Source organism: Botryllus schlosseri, chromosome 1, assembly GCF_051294905.1.
Source record: "Botryllus schlosseri isolate E-star chromosome 1, Bs_hap1, whole genome shotgun sequence".
NCBI classification, from domain to species: Eukaryota; Metazoa; Chordata; class Ascidiacea; order Stolidobranchia; family Styelidae; genus Botryllus; species Botryllus schlosseri.
This window is the reverse complement of record NC_137236.1, coordinates 18,751,585-18,764,101: the sequence shown is the minus strand read 5'-3', so window position 1 is coordinate 18,764,101 and position 12,517 is coordinate 18,751,585. Positions and strand designations below refer to the sequence as shown.

The following is a 12,517-nucleotide window of genomic DNA, read 5'->3' as shown; positions in this document are numbered from 1 at the left end:
ATACAGCGCAGCGATCAAATTGATCGAGTTTGTGCGAAAAAAATGAAAATGCCGCCTACTACACCCGGTATTCCCAGCCGGTCACCCATGCAAGTACTAACCGGGCCCAACGTTACTTGACTTCCGAGATCGGACGAGATCGGGTATATTCAACGTGGTATGGTCGTAGGCGACAGATCGAGACAGTTTCTGCCGTTTTATGTGACATTGTCCGTTTCTCTAAGACGATTGCGATATAATGAAAATGCGTTAGGCCGACTACAATTACAAATTTCGCGCGATACTTCATACGTGAATACAGCGCAGCGATCAAATTGATCGAGTTTGTGCGAAAAAAATGAAAAAGCCGCCTACTACACCCGGTATTCCCAGCCGGTCACCCATGCAAGTACTAACCGTGCCCAACGTTACTTGACTTCCGAGATCGGACGAGATCGGGTATATTCAACGTGGTATGGTCGTAGGCGACAGATCGAGACAGTTTCTGCCGTTTTATGTGACATTGTCCGTTTCTCTAAGACGATGCGATATAATGAAAATGCGTTAGGCCGACTACAATTACAAATTTCGCGCGATACTTCATACGTGAATACAGCGCAGCGATCAAATTGATCGAGTTTGTGCGAAAAAAATGAAAAAGCCGTCTACTACACCCGGTATTCCCAGCCGGTCACCCATGCAAGTACTAACCGGGCCCAACGTTGCTCGACTTCCGAGATCGGACGAGATCGGGTATATTCAACGTGGTATGGTCGTAGGCGACAGTGGTTACGATCTGTGCCGTTTTATGTGACAATTTCCGTCGCCATGCTGTCGACGAGACGCCAGAATAGTAGATAGTCTTATTGCGCCGAGGCACTTTCTGACCAATTAGAGGTCGAATATCATTGGCGTCCTGCTCTGTTCTTGTATCTTGTCGACAAACACACAAGTAAGCTCTCGCTGTCAGAGTAGTTATTTTATTGCACTTTTCGTCATGTGAAAACAGCACGAGATTTCGATATAATGACAATGTGTCAGGCCTAGTATAACTACCAATTGAAATAAGCGGCGGCCAGCAAATGATGACAATCATAGTTGTACTTAGGCCTACGTGCGCATACAAAACAGTTGCAATCAAAACGATCGAGTTTGCGCACAAAAAATGCAAAAGCCGCCTACCTACACCCGGTATTCCCAGCCGGTCACCCATGCAAGTACTAACCGGGCCCAACGTTACTTGACTTCCGAGATCGGACGAGATCGGGTATATTCAACGTGGTATGGTCGTAGGCGACAGATCGAGACAGTTTCTGCCGTTTTATGTGACATTGTCCGTTTCTCTAAGACGATTGCGATATAATGAAAATGCGTTAGGCCGACTACAATTACAAATTTCGCGCGATACTTCATACGTGAATACAGCGCAGCGATCAAATTGATCGAGTTTGTGCGAAAAAAATGAAAAAGCCGTCTACTACACCCGGTATTCCCAGCCGGTCACCCATGCAAGTACTAACCGGGCCCAACGTTGCTCGACTTCCGAGATCGGACGAGATCGGGTATATTCAACGTGGTATGGTCGTAGGCGACAGTGGTTACGATCTGTGCCGTTTTATGTGACAATTTCCGTCGCCATGCTGTCGACGAGACGCCAGAATAGTAGATAGTCTTATTGCGCCGAGGCACTTTCTGACCAATTAGAGGTCGAATATCATTGGCGTCCTGCTCTGTTCTTGTATCTTGTCGACAAACACACAAGTAAGCTCTCGCTGTCAGAGTAGTTATTTTATTGCACTTTTCGTCATGTGAAAACAGCACGAGATTTCGATATAATGACAATGTGTCAGGCCTAGTATAACTACCAATTGAAATAAGCGGCGGCCAGCAAATGATGACAATCATAGTTGTACGTAGGCCTACGTGCGCATACAAAACAGTTGCAATCAAAACGATCGAGTTTGCGCACAAAAAATGCAAAAGCCGCCTACCTACACCCGGTATTCCCAGCCGGTCACCCATGCAAGTACTAACCGGGCCCAACGTTACTTGACTTCCGAGATCGGACGAGATCGGGTATATTCAACGTGGTATGGTCGTAGGCGACAGATCGAGACAGTTTCTGCCGTTTTATGTGACATTGTCCGTTTCTCTAAGACGATTGCGATATAATGAAAATGCGTTAGGCCGACTACAATTACAAATTTCGCGCGATACTTCATACGTGAATACAGCGCAGCGATCAAATTGATCGAGTTTGTGCGAAAAAAATGAAAATGCCGCCTACTACACCCGGTATTCCCAGCCGGTCACCCATGCAAGTACTAACCGGGCCCAACGTTACTTGACTTCCGAGATCGGACGAGATCGGGTATATTCAACGTGGTATGGTCGTAGGCGACAGATCGAGACAGTTTCTGCCGTTTTATGTGACATTGTCCGTTTCTCTAAGACGATTGCGATATAATGAAAATGCGTTAGGCCGACTACAATTACAAATTTCGCGCGATACTTCATACGTGAATACAGCGCAGCGATCAAATTGATCGAGTTTGTGCGAAAAAAATGAAAAAGCCGCCTACTACACCCGGTATTCCCAGCCGGTCACCCATGCAAGTACTAACCGTGCCCAACGTTACTTGACTTCCGAGATCGGACGAGATCGGGTATATTCAACGTGGTATGGTCGTAGGCGACAGATCGAGACAGTTTCTGCCGTTTTATGTGACATTGTCCGTTTCTCTAAGACGATGCGATATAATGAAAATGCGTTAGGCCGACTACAATTACAAATTTCGCGCGATACTTCATACGTGAATACAGCGCAGCGATCAAATTGATCGAGTTTGTGCGAAAAAAATGAAAAAGCCGCCTACTACACCCGGTATTCCCAGCCGGTCACCCATGCAAGTACTAACCGGGCCCAACGTTACTTGACTTCCGAGATCGGACGAGATCGGGTATATTCAACGTGGTATGGTCGTAGGCGACAGATCGAGACAGTTTCTGCCGTTTTATGTGACATTGTCCGTTTCTCTAAGACGATTGCGATATAATGAAAATGCGTTAGGCCGACTACAATTACAAATTTCGCGCGATACTTCATACGTGAATACAGCGCAGCGATCAAATTGATCGAGTTTGTGCGAAAAAAATGAAAAAGCCGCCTACTACACCCGGTATTCCCAGCCGGTCACCCATTCAAGTACTAACCGGGCCCAACGTTACTTGACTTCCGAGAGCGGACGAGATCGGGTATATTCAACGTGGTATGGTCGTAGGCGACAAATCGAGACAGTTTCTGCCGTTTTATGTGACATTGTCCGTTTCTCTAAGACGATTGCGATATAATGAAAATGCGTTAGGCCGACTACAATTACAAATTTCGCGCGATACTTCATACGTGAATACAGCGCAGCGATCAAATTGATCGAGTTTGTGCGAAAAAAATGAAAAAGCCGCCTACTACACCCGGTATTCCCAGCCGGTCACCCATGCAAGTACTAACCGGGCCCAACGTTGCTCGACTTCCGAGATCGGACGAGATCGGGTATATTCAACGTGGTATGGTCGTAGGCGACAGTGGTTACGATCTGTGCCGTTTTATGTGACAATTTCCGTCGCCATGCTGTCGACGAGACGCCAGAATAGTAGATAGTCTTATTGCGCCGAGGCACTTTCTGACCAATTAGAGGTCGAATATCATTGGCGTCCTGCTCTGTTCTTGTATCTTGTCGACAAACACACAAGTAAGCTCTCGCTGTCAGAGTAGTTATTTTATTGCACTTTTCGTCATGTGAAAACAGCACGAGATTTCGATATAATGACAATGTGTCAGGCCTAGTATAACTACCAATTGAAATAAGCGGCGGCCAGCAAATGATGACAATCATAGTTGTACGTAGGCCTACGTGCGCATACAAAACAGTTGCAATCAAAACGATCGAGTTTGCGCACAAAAAATGCAAAAGCCGCCTACCTACACCCGGTATTCCCAGCCGGTCACCCATGCAAGTACTAACCGGGCCCAACGTTACTTGACTTCCGAGATCGGACGAGATCGGGTATATTCAACGTGGTATGGTCGTAGGCGACAGATCGAGACAGTTTCTGCCGTTTTATGTGACATTGTCCGTTTCTCTAAGACGATTGCGATATAATGAAAATGCGTTAGGCCGACTACAATTACAAATTTCGCGCGATACTTCATACGTGAATACAGCGCAGCGATCAAATTGATCGAGTTTGTGCGAAAAAAATGAAAAAGCCGTCTACTACACCCGGTATTCCCAGCCGGTCACCCATGCAAGTACTAACCGGGCCCAACGTTGCTCGACTTCCGAGATCGGACGAGATCGGGTATATTCAACGTGGTATGGTCGTAGGCGACAGTGGTTACGATCTGTGCCGTTTTATGTGACAATTTCCGTCGCCATGCTGTCGACGAGACGCCAGAATAGTAGATAGTCTTATTGCGCCGAGGCACTTTCTGACCAATTAGAGGTCGAATATCATTGGCGTCCTGCTCTGTTCTTGTATCTTGTCGACAAACACACAAGTAAGCTCTCGCTGTCAGAGTAGTTATTTTATTGCACTTTTCGTCATGTGAAAACAGCACGAGATTTCGATATAATGACAATGTGTCAGGCCTAGTATAACTACCAATTGAAATAAGCGGCGGCCAGCAAATGATGACAATCATAGTTGTACGTAGGCCTACGTGCGCATACAAAACAGTTGCAATCAAAACGATCGAGTTTGCGCACAAAAAATGCAAAAGCCGCCTACCTACACCCGGTATTCCCAGCCGGTCACCCATGCAAGTACTAACCGGGCCCAACGTTACTTGACTTCCGAGATCGGACGAGATCGGGTATATTCAACGTGGTATGGTCGTAGGCGACAGATCGAGACAGTTTCTGCCGTTTTATGTGACATTGTCCGTTTCTCTAAGACGATTGCGATATAATGAAAATTCGTTAGGCCGACTACAATTACAAATTTCGCGCGATACTTCATACGTGAATACAGCGCAGCGATCAAATTGATCGAGTTTGTGCGAAAAAAATGAAAAAGCCGCCTACTACACCCGGTATTCCCAGCCGGTCACCCATGCAAGTACTAACCGGGCCCAACGTTACTTGACTTCCGAGATCGGACGAGATCGGGTATATTCAACGTGGTATGGTCGTAGGCGACAGATCGAGACAGTTTCTGCCGTTTTATGTGACATTGTCCGTTTCTCTAAGACGATTGCGATATAATGAAAATGCGTTAGGCCGACTACAATTACAAATTTCGCGCGATACTTCATACGTGAATACAGCGCAGCGATCAAATTGATCGAGTTTGTGCGAAAAAAATGAAAAAGCCGCCTACTACACCCGGTATTCCCAGCCGGTCACCCATTCAAGTACTAACCGGGCCCAACGTTACTTGACTTCCGAGAGCGGACGAGATCGGGTATATTCAACGTGGTATGGTCGTAGGCGACAAATCGAGACAGTTTCTGCCGTTTTATGTGACATTGTCCGTTTCTCTAAGACGATTGCGATATAATGAAAATGCGTTAGGCCGACTACAATTACAAATTTCGCGCGATACTTCATACGTGAATACAGCGCAGCGATCAAATTGATCGAGTTTGTGCGAAAAAAATGAAAAAGCCGCCTACTACACCCGGTATTCCCAGCCGGTCACCCATGCAAGTACTAACCGGGCCCAACGTTACTTGACTTCCGAGATCGGGTATATTCAACGTGGTATGGTCGTAGGCGACAGATCGTGTCAGTTTCTGCCGTTTTATGTGACATTATCCGTTTCTTTTAGACGATTGCGATATAATGAAAATGCGTTAGGCCGACTACAATTACAAATTTCGCGCGATACTTCATACGTGAATACAGCGCAGCGATCAAATTGATCGAGTTTGTGCGAAAAAAATGAAAAAGCCGCCTACTACACCCGGTATTCCCAGCCAGTCACCCATGCAAGTACTAACCGGGCCCAACGTTACTTGACTTCCGAGATCGGACGAGATCGGGTATATTCAACGTGGTATGGTCGCAGGCGACAGATCGTGACAGTTTCTGCCGTTTTATGTGACATTGTCCGTTTCTCTAAGACGATTGCGATATAATGAAAATGCGTTAGGCCGACTACAATTACAAATTTCGCGCGATACTTCATACGTGAATACAGCGCAGCGATCAAATTGATCGAGTTTGTGCGAAAAAAATGAAAAAGCCGCCTACTACACCCGGTATTCCCAGCCGGTCACCCATGCAAGTACTAACCGGGCCAAACATTGCTTGACTTCCGAGATCGGACGAGATCGGGTATATTCAACGTGTTATGGTCGTAGGCGACAGTGGTTACGATCTGTGCCATTTTTAGTGACAATTTACGTCGCCATGCTGTCGACGAGACGCCAGAATAGTATAGATAGTCTTATTGCGCCGAGGCACTTTCTGACCAACTAGAGGTCGAATATCATTGGCGTCCTGCTCTGTTCTTGTATCTTGTCGACAAACACACAAGTAAGCTCTCGCTGTCAGAGTAGTTATTTTATTGCACTTTTCGTCATGTGAAAACAGCACGAGATTTCGATATAATGACAATGTGTCAGGCCTAGTATAACTACCAATTGAAATAAGCGGCGGCCAGCAAATGATGACAATCATAGTTGTACGTAGGCCTACGTGCGCATACAAAACAGTTGCAATCAAAACGATCGAGTTTGCGCACAAAAAATGCAAAAGCCGCCTACCTACACCCGGTATTCCCAGCCGGTCACCCATGCAAGTACTAACCGGGCCCAACGTTGCTTGACTTCCGAGATCGGACGAGATCGGGTATATTCAACGCGGTATGGTCGTAGGCGACAGTGGTTACGATCTGTGCCGTTTTATGTGACAATTTCCGTCGCCATGCTGTCGACGAGACGCCAGAATAGTAGATAGTCTTATTGCGCCGAGGCACTTTCTGACCAACTAGAAGTCGAATATCATTGTCGTCCTGCTCTGTTCTTGTGTCTGGTCGAAAAACAGACAAGTAAGCTCTCGCTGTCAGAGTAGTTATTTTATTGGAATTTTCGTCATGTCAAAACAGCACGAGATTGCGATATCATGAAAATGTGTTAGGCCGACTACAATTACAAATTTCGCGCGATACTTCATACGTGAATACAGCGCAGCGATCAAATTGATCGAGTTTGTGCGAAAAAAATGAAAAAGCCGCCTACTACACCCGGTATTCCCAGCCGGTCACCCATGCAAGTACTAACCGGGCCCAACGTTGCTTGACTTCCGAGATCGGACGAGATCGGGTATATTCAACGTGGTATGGTCGTAGGCGACAGTGGTTACGATCTGTGCCGTTTTATGTGACAATTTCCGTCGCCATGCTGTCGACGAGACGCCAGAATAGTATAGATAGTCTTATTGCGCCGAGGCACTTTCTGACCAACAAGAGGTCGAATATCATTGGCGTCCTGCTCTGTTCTTGTGTCTGGTCGAAAAACAGACAAGTAAGCTCTCGCTGTCAGAGTAGTTATTTTATTGGAATTTTCGTCATGTAAAAACAGCACGAGATTTCGATATCATGAAAATGTGTTAGGCCGACTACAATTACAAATTTCGCGCGATACTTCATACGTGAATACAGCGCAGCGATCAAATTGATCGAGTTTGTGCGAAAAAAATGAAAAAGCCGTCTACTACACCCGGTATTCCCAGCCGGTCACCCATGCAAGTACTAACCGGGCCCAACGTTGCTTGACTTCCGAGATCGGACGAGATCGGGTATATTCAACGTGGTATGGTCGTAGGCGACAGTGGTTACGATCTGTGCCGTTTTATGTGACAATTTCCGTCGCCATGCTGTCGACGAGACGCCAGAATAGTAGATAGTCTTATTGCGCCGAGGCACTTTCTGACCAACTAGAGGTCGAATATCATTGGCGTCCTGCTCTGTTCTTGTGTCTGGTCGAAAAACAGACAAGTAAGCTCTCGCTGTCAGAGTAGTTATTTTATTGGAATTTTCGTCATGTCAAAACAGCACGAGATTGCGATATCATGAAAATGTGTTAGGCCGACTACAATTACAAATTTCGCGCGATACTTCATACGTGAATACAGCGCAGCGATCAAATTGATCGAGTTTGTGCGAAAAAAATGAAAAAGCCGTCTACTACACCCGGTATTCCCAGCCGGTCACCCATGCAAGTACTAACCGGGCCCAACGTTGCTCGACTTCCGAGATCGGACGAGATCGGGTATATTCAACGTGGTATGGTCGTAGGCGACAGTGGTTACGATCTGTGCCGTTTTATGTGACAATTTCCGTCGCCATGCTGTCGACGAGACGCCAGAATAGTAGATAGTCTTATTGCGCCGAGGCACTTTCTGACCAATTAGAGGTCGAATATCATTGGCGTCCTGCTCTGTTCTTGTATCTTGTCGACAAACACACAAGTAAGCTCTCGCTGTCAGAGTAGTTATTTTATTGCACTTTTCGTCATGTGAAAACAGCACGAGATTTCGATATAATGACAATGTGTCAGGCCTAGTATAACTACCAATTGAAATAAGCGGCGGCCAGCAAATGATGACAATCATAGTTGTACGTAGGCCTACGTGCGCATACAAAACAGTTGCAATCAAAACGATCGAGTTTGCGCACAAAAAATGCAAAAGCCGCCTACCTACACCCGGTATTCCCAGCCGGTCACCCATGCAAGTACTAACCGGGCCCAACGTTACTTGACTTCCGAGATCGGACGAGATCGGGTATATTCAACGTGGTATGGTCGTAGGCGACAGATCGAGACAGTTTCTGCCGTTTTATGTGACATTGTCCGTTTCTCTAAGACGATTGCGATATAATGAAAATGCGTTAGGCCGACTACAATTACAAATTTCGCGCGATACTTCATACGTGAATACAGCGCAGCGATCAAATTGATCGAGTTTGTGCGAAAAAAATGAAAAAGCCGCCTACTACACCCGGTATTCCCAGCCGGTCACCCATGCAAGTACTAACCGGGCCCAACGTTACTTGACTTCCGAGATCGGACGAGATCGGGTATATTCAACGTGGTATGGTCGTAGGCGACAGATCGAGACAGTTTCTGCCGTTTTATGTGACATTGTCCGTTTCTCTAAGACGATTGCGATATAATGAAAATGCGTTAGGCCGACTACAATTACAAATTTCGCGCGATACTTCATACGTGAATACAGCGCAGCGATCAAATTGATCGAGTTTGTGCGAAAAAAATGAAAAAGCCGCCTACTACACCCGGTATTCCCAGCCGGTCACCCATGCAAGTACTAACCGGGCCCAACGTTACTTGACTTCCGAGATCGGACGAGATCGGGTATATTCAACGTGGTATGGTCGTAGGCGACAGATCGAGACAGTTTCTGCCGTTTTATGTGACATTGTCCGTTTCTCTAAGACGATTGCGATATAATGAAAATGCGTTAGGCCGACTACAATTACAAATTTCGCGCGATACTTCATACGTGAATACAGCGCAGCGATCAAATTGATCGAGTTTGTGCGAAAAAAATGAAAAAGCCGCCTACTACACCCGGTATTCCCATTTGGTCACCCATGCAAGTACTAACCGGGCCCGACGTTACTTGACTTCCGAGATCGGACGAGATCGGGTATATTCAACGTGGTATGGTCGTAGGCGACAGATCGAGACAGTTTCTGCCGTTTTATGTGACATTGTCCGTTTCTCTAAGACGATTGCGATATAATGAAAATGCGTTAGGCCGACTACAATTACAAATTTTGCGCGATACTTCATACGTGAATACAGCGCAGCGATCAAATTGATCGAGTTTGTGCGAAAAAAATGAAAAAGCCGCCTACTACACCCGGTATTCCCAGCCGGTCACCCATGCAAGTACTAACCGGGCCCAACGTTACTTGACTTCCGAGATCGGACGAGATCGGGTATATTCAACGTGGTATGGTCGTAGGCGACAGATCGAGACAGTTTCTGCCGTTTTATGTGACATTGTCCGTTTCTCTAAGACGATTGCGATATAATGAAAATGCGTTAGGCCGACTACAATTACAAATTTCGCGCGATACTTCATACGTGAATACAGCGCAGCGATCAAATTGATCGAGTTTGTGCGAAAAAAATGAAAAAGCCGCCTACTACACCCGGTATTCCCAGCCGGTCACCCATGCAAGTACTAACCGGGCCCAACGTTACTTGACTTCCGAGATCGGACGAGATCGGGTATATTCAACGTGGTATGGTCGTAGGCGACAGATCGAGACAGTTTCTGCCGTTTTATGTGACATTGTCCGTTTCTCTAAGACGATTGCGATATAATGAAAATGCGTTAGGCCGACTACAATTACAAATTTCGCGCAATACTTCATACGTGAATACAGCGCAGCGATCAAATTGATCGAGTTTGTGCGAAAAAAATGAAAAAGCCGCCTACTACACCCGGTATTCCCAGCCGGTCACCCATGCAAGTACTAACCGGGCCCAACGTTGCTTGACTTCCGAGATCGGACGAGATCGGGTATATTCAACGTGGTATGGTCGTAGGCGACAGTGGTTACGATCTGTGCCGTTTTATGTGACAATTTCCGTCGCCATGCTGTCGACGAGACGCCAGAATAGTATAGATAGTCTTATTGCGCCGAGGCACTTTCTGACCAACAAGAGGTCGAATATCATTGGCGTCCTGCTCTGTTCTTGTGTCTGGTCGAAAAACAGACAAGTAAGCTCTCGCTGTCAGAGTAGTTATTTTATTGGAATTTTCGTCATGTAAAAACAGCACGAGATTTCGATATCATGAAAATGTGTTAGGCCGACTACAATTACAAATTTCGCGCGATACTTCATACGTGAATACAGCGCAGCGATCAAATTGATCGAGTTTGTGCGAAAAAAATGAAAAAGCCGCCTACTACACCCGGTATTCCCAGCCGGTCACCCATGCAAGTACTAACCGGGCCCAACGTTGCTTGACTTCCGAGATCGGACGAGATCGGGTATATTCAACGTGGTATGGTCGTAGGCGACAGTGGTTACGATCTGTGCCGTTTTATGTGACAATTTCCGTCGCCATGCTGTCGACGAGACGCCAGAATAGTATAGATAGTCTTATTGCGCCGAGGCACTTTCTGACCAACAAGAGGTCGAATATCATTGGCGTCCTGCTCTGTTCTTGTGTCTGGTCGAAAAACAGACAAGTAAGCTCTCGCTGTCAGAGTAGTTATTTTATTGGAATTTTCGTCATGTAAAAACAGCACGAGATTTCGATATCATGAAAATGTGTTAGGCCGACTACAATTACAAATTTCGCGCGATACTTCATACGTGAATACAGCGCAGCGATCAAATTGATCGAGTTTGTGCGAAAAAAATGAAAAAGCCGTCTACTACACCCGGTATTCCCAGCCGGTCACCCATGCAAGTACTAACCGGGCCCAACGTTGCTTGACTTCCGAGATCGGACGAGATCGGGTATATTCAACGTGGTATGGTCGTAGGCGACAGTGGTTACGATCTGTGCCGTTTTATGTGACAATTTCCGTCGCCATGCTGTCGACGAGACGCCAGAATAGTAGATAGTCTTATTGCGCCGAGGCACTTTCTGACCAACTAGAGGTCGAATATCATTGGCGTCCTGCTCTGTTCTTGTGTCTGGTCGAAAAACAGACAAGTAAGCTCTCGCTGTCAGAGTAGTTATTTTATTGGAATTTTCGTCATGTCAAAACAGCACGAGATTGCGATATCATGAAAATGTGTTAGGCCGACTACAATTACAAATTTCGCGCGATACTTCATACGTGAATACAGCGCAGCGATCAAATTGATCGAGTTTGTGCGAAAAAAATGAAAAAGCCGTCTACTACACCCGGTATTCCCAGCCGGTCACCCATGCAAGTACTAACCGGGCCCAACGTTGCTCGACTTCCGAGATCGGACGAGATCGGGTATATTCAACGTGGTATGGTCGTAGGCGACAGTGGTTACGATCTGTGCCGTTTTATGTGACAATTTCCGTCGCCATGCTGTCGACGAGACGCCAGAATAGTAGATAGTCTTATTGCGCCGAGGCACTTTCTGACCAATTAGAGGTCGAATATCATTGGCGTCCTGCTCTGTTCTTGTATCTTGTCGACAAACACACAAGTAAGCTCTCGCTGTCAGAGTAGTTATTTTATTGCACTTTTCGTCATGTGAAAACAGCACGAGATTTCGATATAATGACAATGTGTCAGGCCTAGTATAACTACCAATTGAAATAAGCGGCGGCCAGCAAATGATGACAATCATAGTTGTACGTAGGCCTACGTGCGCATACAAAACAGTTGCAATCAAAACGATCGAGTTTGCGCACAAAAAATGCAAAAGCCGCCTACCTACACCCGGTATTCCCAGCCGGTCACCCATGCAAGTACTAACCGGGCCCAACGTTACTTGACTTCCGAGATCGGACGAGATCGGGTATATTCAACGTGGTATGGTCGTAGGCGACAGATCGAGACA

The 12,517-nt window shown here is 46.3% G+C and overlaps 18 non-coding genes and 16 pseudogenes across 18 annotated transcripts; all 34 read right to left on the bottom strand.

The window, feature by feature from the left end:
• Positions 1-52: 52 nt before the first annotated feature.
• Positions 53-171, bottom strand: LOC145452534 (5S ribosomal RNA). The gene has a single exon (XR_013919419.1). It is a non-coding gene; the product is annotated as a 5S ribosomal RNA (ribosomal RNA).
• Positions 172-347: 176 nt separating this feature from the next.
• LOC145454354 (5S ribosomal RNA) lies at positions 348-466 on the bottom strand (annotated as a pseudogene).
• Positions 467-641: 175 nt separating this feature from the next.
• On the bottom strand, positions 642-760 carry LOC145454558 (5S ribosomal RNA; annotated as a pseudogene).
• Positions 761-1,154: 394 nt separating this feature from the next.
• LOC145450371 (5S ribosomal RNA) lies at positions 1,155-1,274 on the bottom strand (annotated as a pseudogene).
• A 176-nt stretch (positions 1,275-1,450) lies between these two features.
• LOC145454546 (5S ribosomal RNA) lies at positions 1,451-1,569 on the bottom strand (annotated as a pseudogene).
• A 394-nt stretch (positions 1,570-1,963) lies between these two features.
• On the bottom strand, positions 1,964-2,083 carry LOC145450368 (5S ribosomal RNA; annotated as a pseudogene).
• Positions 2,084-2,259: 176 nt separating this feature from the next.
• On the bottom strand, positions 2,260-2,378 carry LOC145452526 (5S ribosomal RNA). The gene has a single exon (XR_013919415.1). It is a non-coding gene; the product is annotated as a 5S ribosomal RNA (ribosomal RNA).
• Positions 2,379-2,554: 176 nt separating this feature from the next.
• On the bottom strand, positions 2,555-2,673 carry LOC145454347 (5S ribosomal RNA; annotated as a pseudogene).
• A 175-nt stretch (positions 2,674-2,848) lies between these two features.
• LOC145452518 (5S ribosomal RNA) lies at positions 2,849-2,967 on the bottom strand. The gene has a single exon (XR_013919413.1). It is a non-coding gene; the product is annotated as a 5S ribosomal RNA (ribosomal RNA).
• Positions 2,968-3,143: 176 nt separating this feature from the next.
• Positions 3,144-3,262, bottom strand: LOC145453577 (5S ribosomal RNA). Its single transcript, XR_013919831.1, has one exon. It is a non-coding gene; the product is annotated as a 5S ribosomal RNA (ribosomal RNA).
• Positions 3,263-3,438: 176 nt separating this feature from the next.
• On the bottom strand, positions 3,439-3,557 carry LOC145453491 (5S ribosomal RNA). The gene has a single exon (XR_013919797.1). It is a non-coding gene; the product is annotated as a 5S ribosomal RNA (ribosomal RNA).
• Positions 3,558-3,951: 394 nt separating this feature from the next.
• Positions 3,952-4,071, bottom strand: LOC145450362 (5S ribosomal RNA; annotated as a pseudogene).
• A 176-nt stretch (positions 4,072-4,247) lies between these two features.
• LOC145454540 (5S ribosomal RNA) lies at positions 4,248-4,366 on the bottom strand (annotated as a pseudogene).
• Positions 4,367-4,760: 394 nt separating this feature from the next.
• Positions 4,761-4,880, bottom strand: LOC145450354 (5S ribosomal RNA; annotated as a pseudogene).
• A 176-nt stretch (positions 4,881-5,056) lies between these two features.
• LOC145452510 (5S ribosomal RNA) lies at positions 5,057-5,175 on the bottom strand. The gene has a single exon (XR_013919405.1). It is a non-coding gene; the product is annotated as a 5S ribosomal RNA (ribosomal RNA).
• Positions 5,176-5,351: 176 nt separating this feature from the next.
• LOC145453569 (5S ribosomal RNA) lies at positions 5,352-5,470 on the bottom strand. The gene has a single exon (XR_013919827.1). It is a non-coding gene; the product is annotated as a 5S ribosomal RNA (ribosomal RNA).
• Positions 5,471-5,646: 176 nt separating this feature from the next.
• Positions 5,647-5,755, bottom strand: LOC145451132 (5S ribosomal RNA; annotated as a pseudogene).
• A 176-nt stretch (positions 5,756-5,931) lies between these two features.
• LOC145454392 (5S ribosomal RNA) lies at positions 5,932-6,050 on the bottom strand (annotated as a pseudogene).
• A 176-nt stretch (positions 6,051-6,226) lies between these two features.
• On the bottom strand, positions 6,227-6,345 carry LOC145450807 (5S ribosomal RNA; annotated as a pseudogene).
• Positions 6,346-6,741: 396 nt separating this feature from the next.
• On the bottom strand, positions 6,742-6,861 carry LOC145453975 (5S ribosomal RNA). Its single transcript, XR_013919991.1, has one exon. It is a non-coding gene; the product is annotated as a 5S ribosomal RNA (ribosomal RNA).
• Positions 6,862-7,215: 354 nt separating this feature from the next.
• LOC145452061 (5S ribosomal RNA) lies at positions 7,216-7,334 on the bottom strand. Its single transcript, XR_013919185.1, has one exon. It is a non-coding gene; the product is annotated as a 5S ribosomal RNA (ribosomal RNA).
• A 356-nt stretch (positions 7,335-7,690) lies between these two features.
• LOC145453190 (5S ribosomal RNA) lies at positions 7,691-7,809 on the bottom strand. Its single transcript, XR_013919645.1, has one exon. It is a non-coding gene; the product is annotated as a 5S ribosomal RNA (ribosomal RNA).
• Positions 7,810-8,163: 354 nt separating this feature from the next.
• LOC145454533 (5S ribosomal RNA) lies at positions 8,164-8,282 on the bottom strand (annotated as a pseudogene).
• Positions 8,283-8,676: 394 nt separating this feature from the next.
• Positions 8,677-8,796, bottom strand: LOC145450347 (5S ribosomal RNA; annotated as a pseudogene).
• Positions 8,797-8,972: 176 nt separating this feature from the next.
• LOC145452504 (5S ribosomal RNA) lies at positions 8,973-9,091 on the bottom strand. The gene has a single exon (XR_013919400.1). It is a non-coding gene; the product is annotated as a 5S ribosomal RNA (ribosomal RNA).
• Positions 9,092-9,267: 176 nt separating this feature from the next.
• On the bottom strand, positions 9,268-9,386 carry LOC145452498 (5S ribosomal RNA). Its single transcript, XR_013919397.1, has one exon. It is a non-coding gene; the product is annotated as a 5S ribosomal RNA (ribosomal RNA).
• A 176-nt stretch (positions 9,387-9,562) lies between these two features.
• Positions 9,563-9,681, bottom strand: LOC145453375 (5S ribosomal RNA). Its single transcript, XR_013919744.1, has one exon. It is a non-coding gene; the product is annotated as a 5S ribosomal RNA (ribosomal RNA).
• A 176-nt stretch (positions 9,682-9,857) lies between these two features.
• On the bottom strand, positions 9,858-9,976 carry LOC145452489 (5S ribosomal RNA). The gene has a single exon (XR_013919392.1). It is a non-coding gene; the product is annotated as a 5S ribosomal RNA (ribosomal RNA).
• Positions 9,977-10,152: 176 nt separating this feature from the next.
• On the bottom strand, positions 10,153-10,271 carry LOC145452484 (5S ribosomal RNA). Its single transcript, XR_013919389.1, has one exon. It is a non-coding gene; the product is annotated as a 5S ribosomal RNA (ribosomal RNA).
• A 176-nt stretch (positions 10,272-10,447) lies between these two features.
• LOC145452055 (5S ribosomal RNA) lies at positions 10,448-10,566 on the bottom strand. The gene has a single exon (XR_013919182.1). It is a non-coding gene; the product is annotated as a 5S ribosomal RNA (ribosomal RNA).
• A 356-nt stretch (positions 10,567-10,922) lies between these two features.
• On the bottom strand, positions 10,923-11,041 carry LOC145452040 (5S ribosomal RNA). Its single transcript, XR_013919176.1, has one exon. It is a non-coding gene; the product is annotated as a 5S ribosomal RNA (ribosomal RNA).
• Positions 11,042-11,397: 356 nt separating this feature from the next.
• On the bottom strand, positions 11,398-11,516 carry LOC145453183 (5S ribosomal RNA). Its single transcript, XR_013919644.1, has one exon. It is a non-coding gene; the product is annotated as a 5S ribosomal RNA (ribosomal RNA).
• A 354-nt stretch (positions 11,517-11,870) lies between these two features.
• Positions 11,871-11,989, bottom strand: LOC145454529 (5S ribosomal RNA; annotated as a pseudogene).
• A 394-nt stretch (positions 11,990-12,383) lies between these two features.
• On the bottom strand, positions 12,384-12,503 carry LOC145450335 (5S ribosomal RNA; annotated as a pseudogene).
• Between the last annotated feature and the right edge of the window lie 14 nt (positions 12,504-12,517).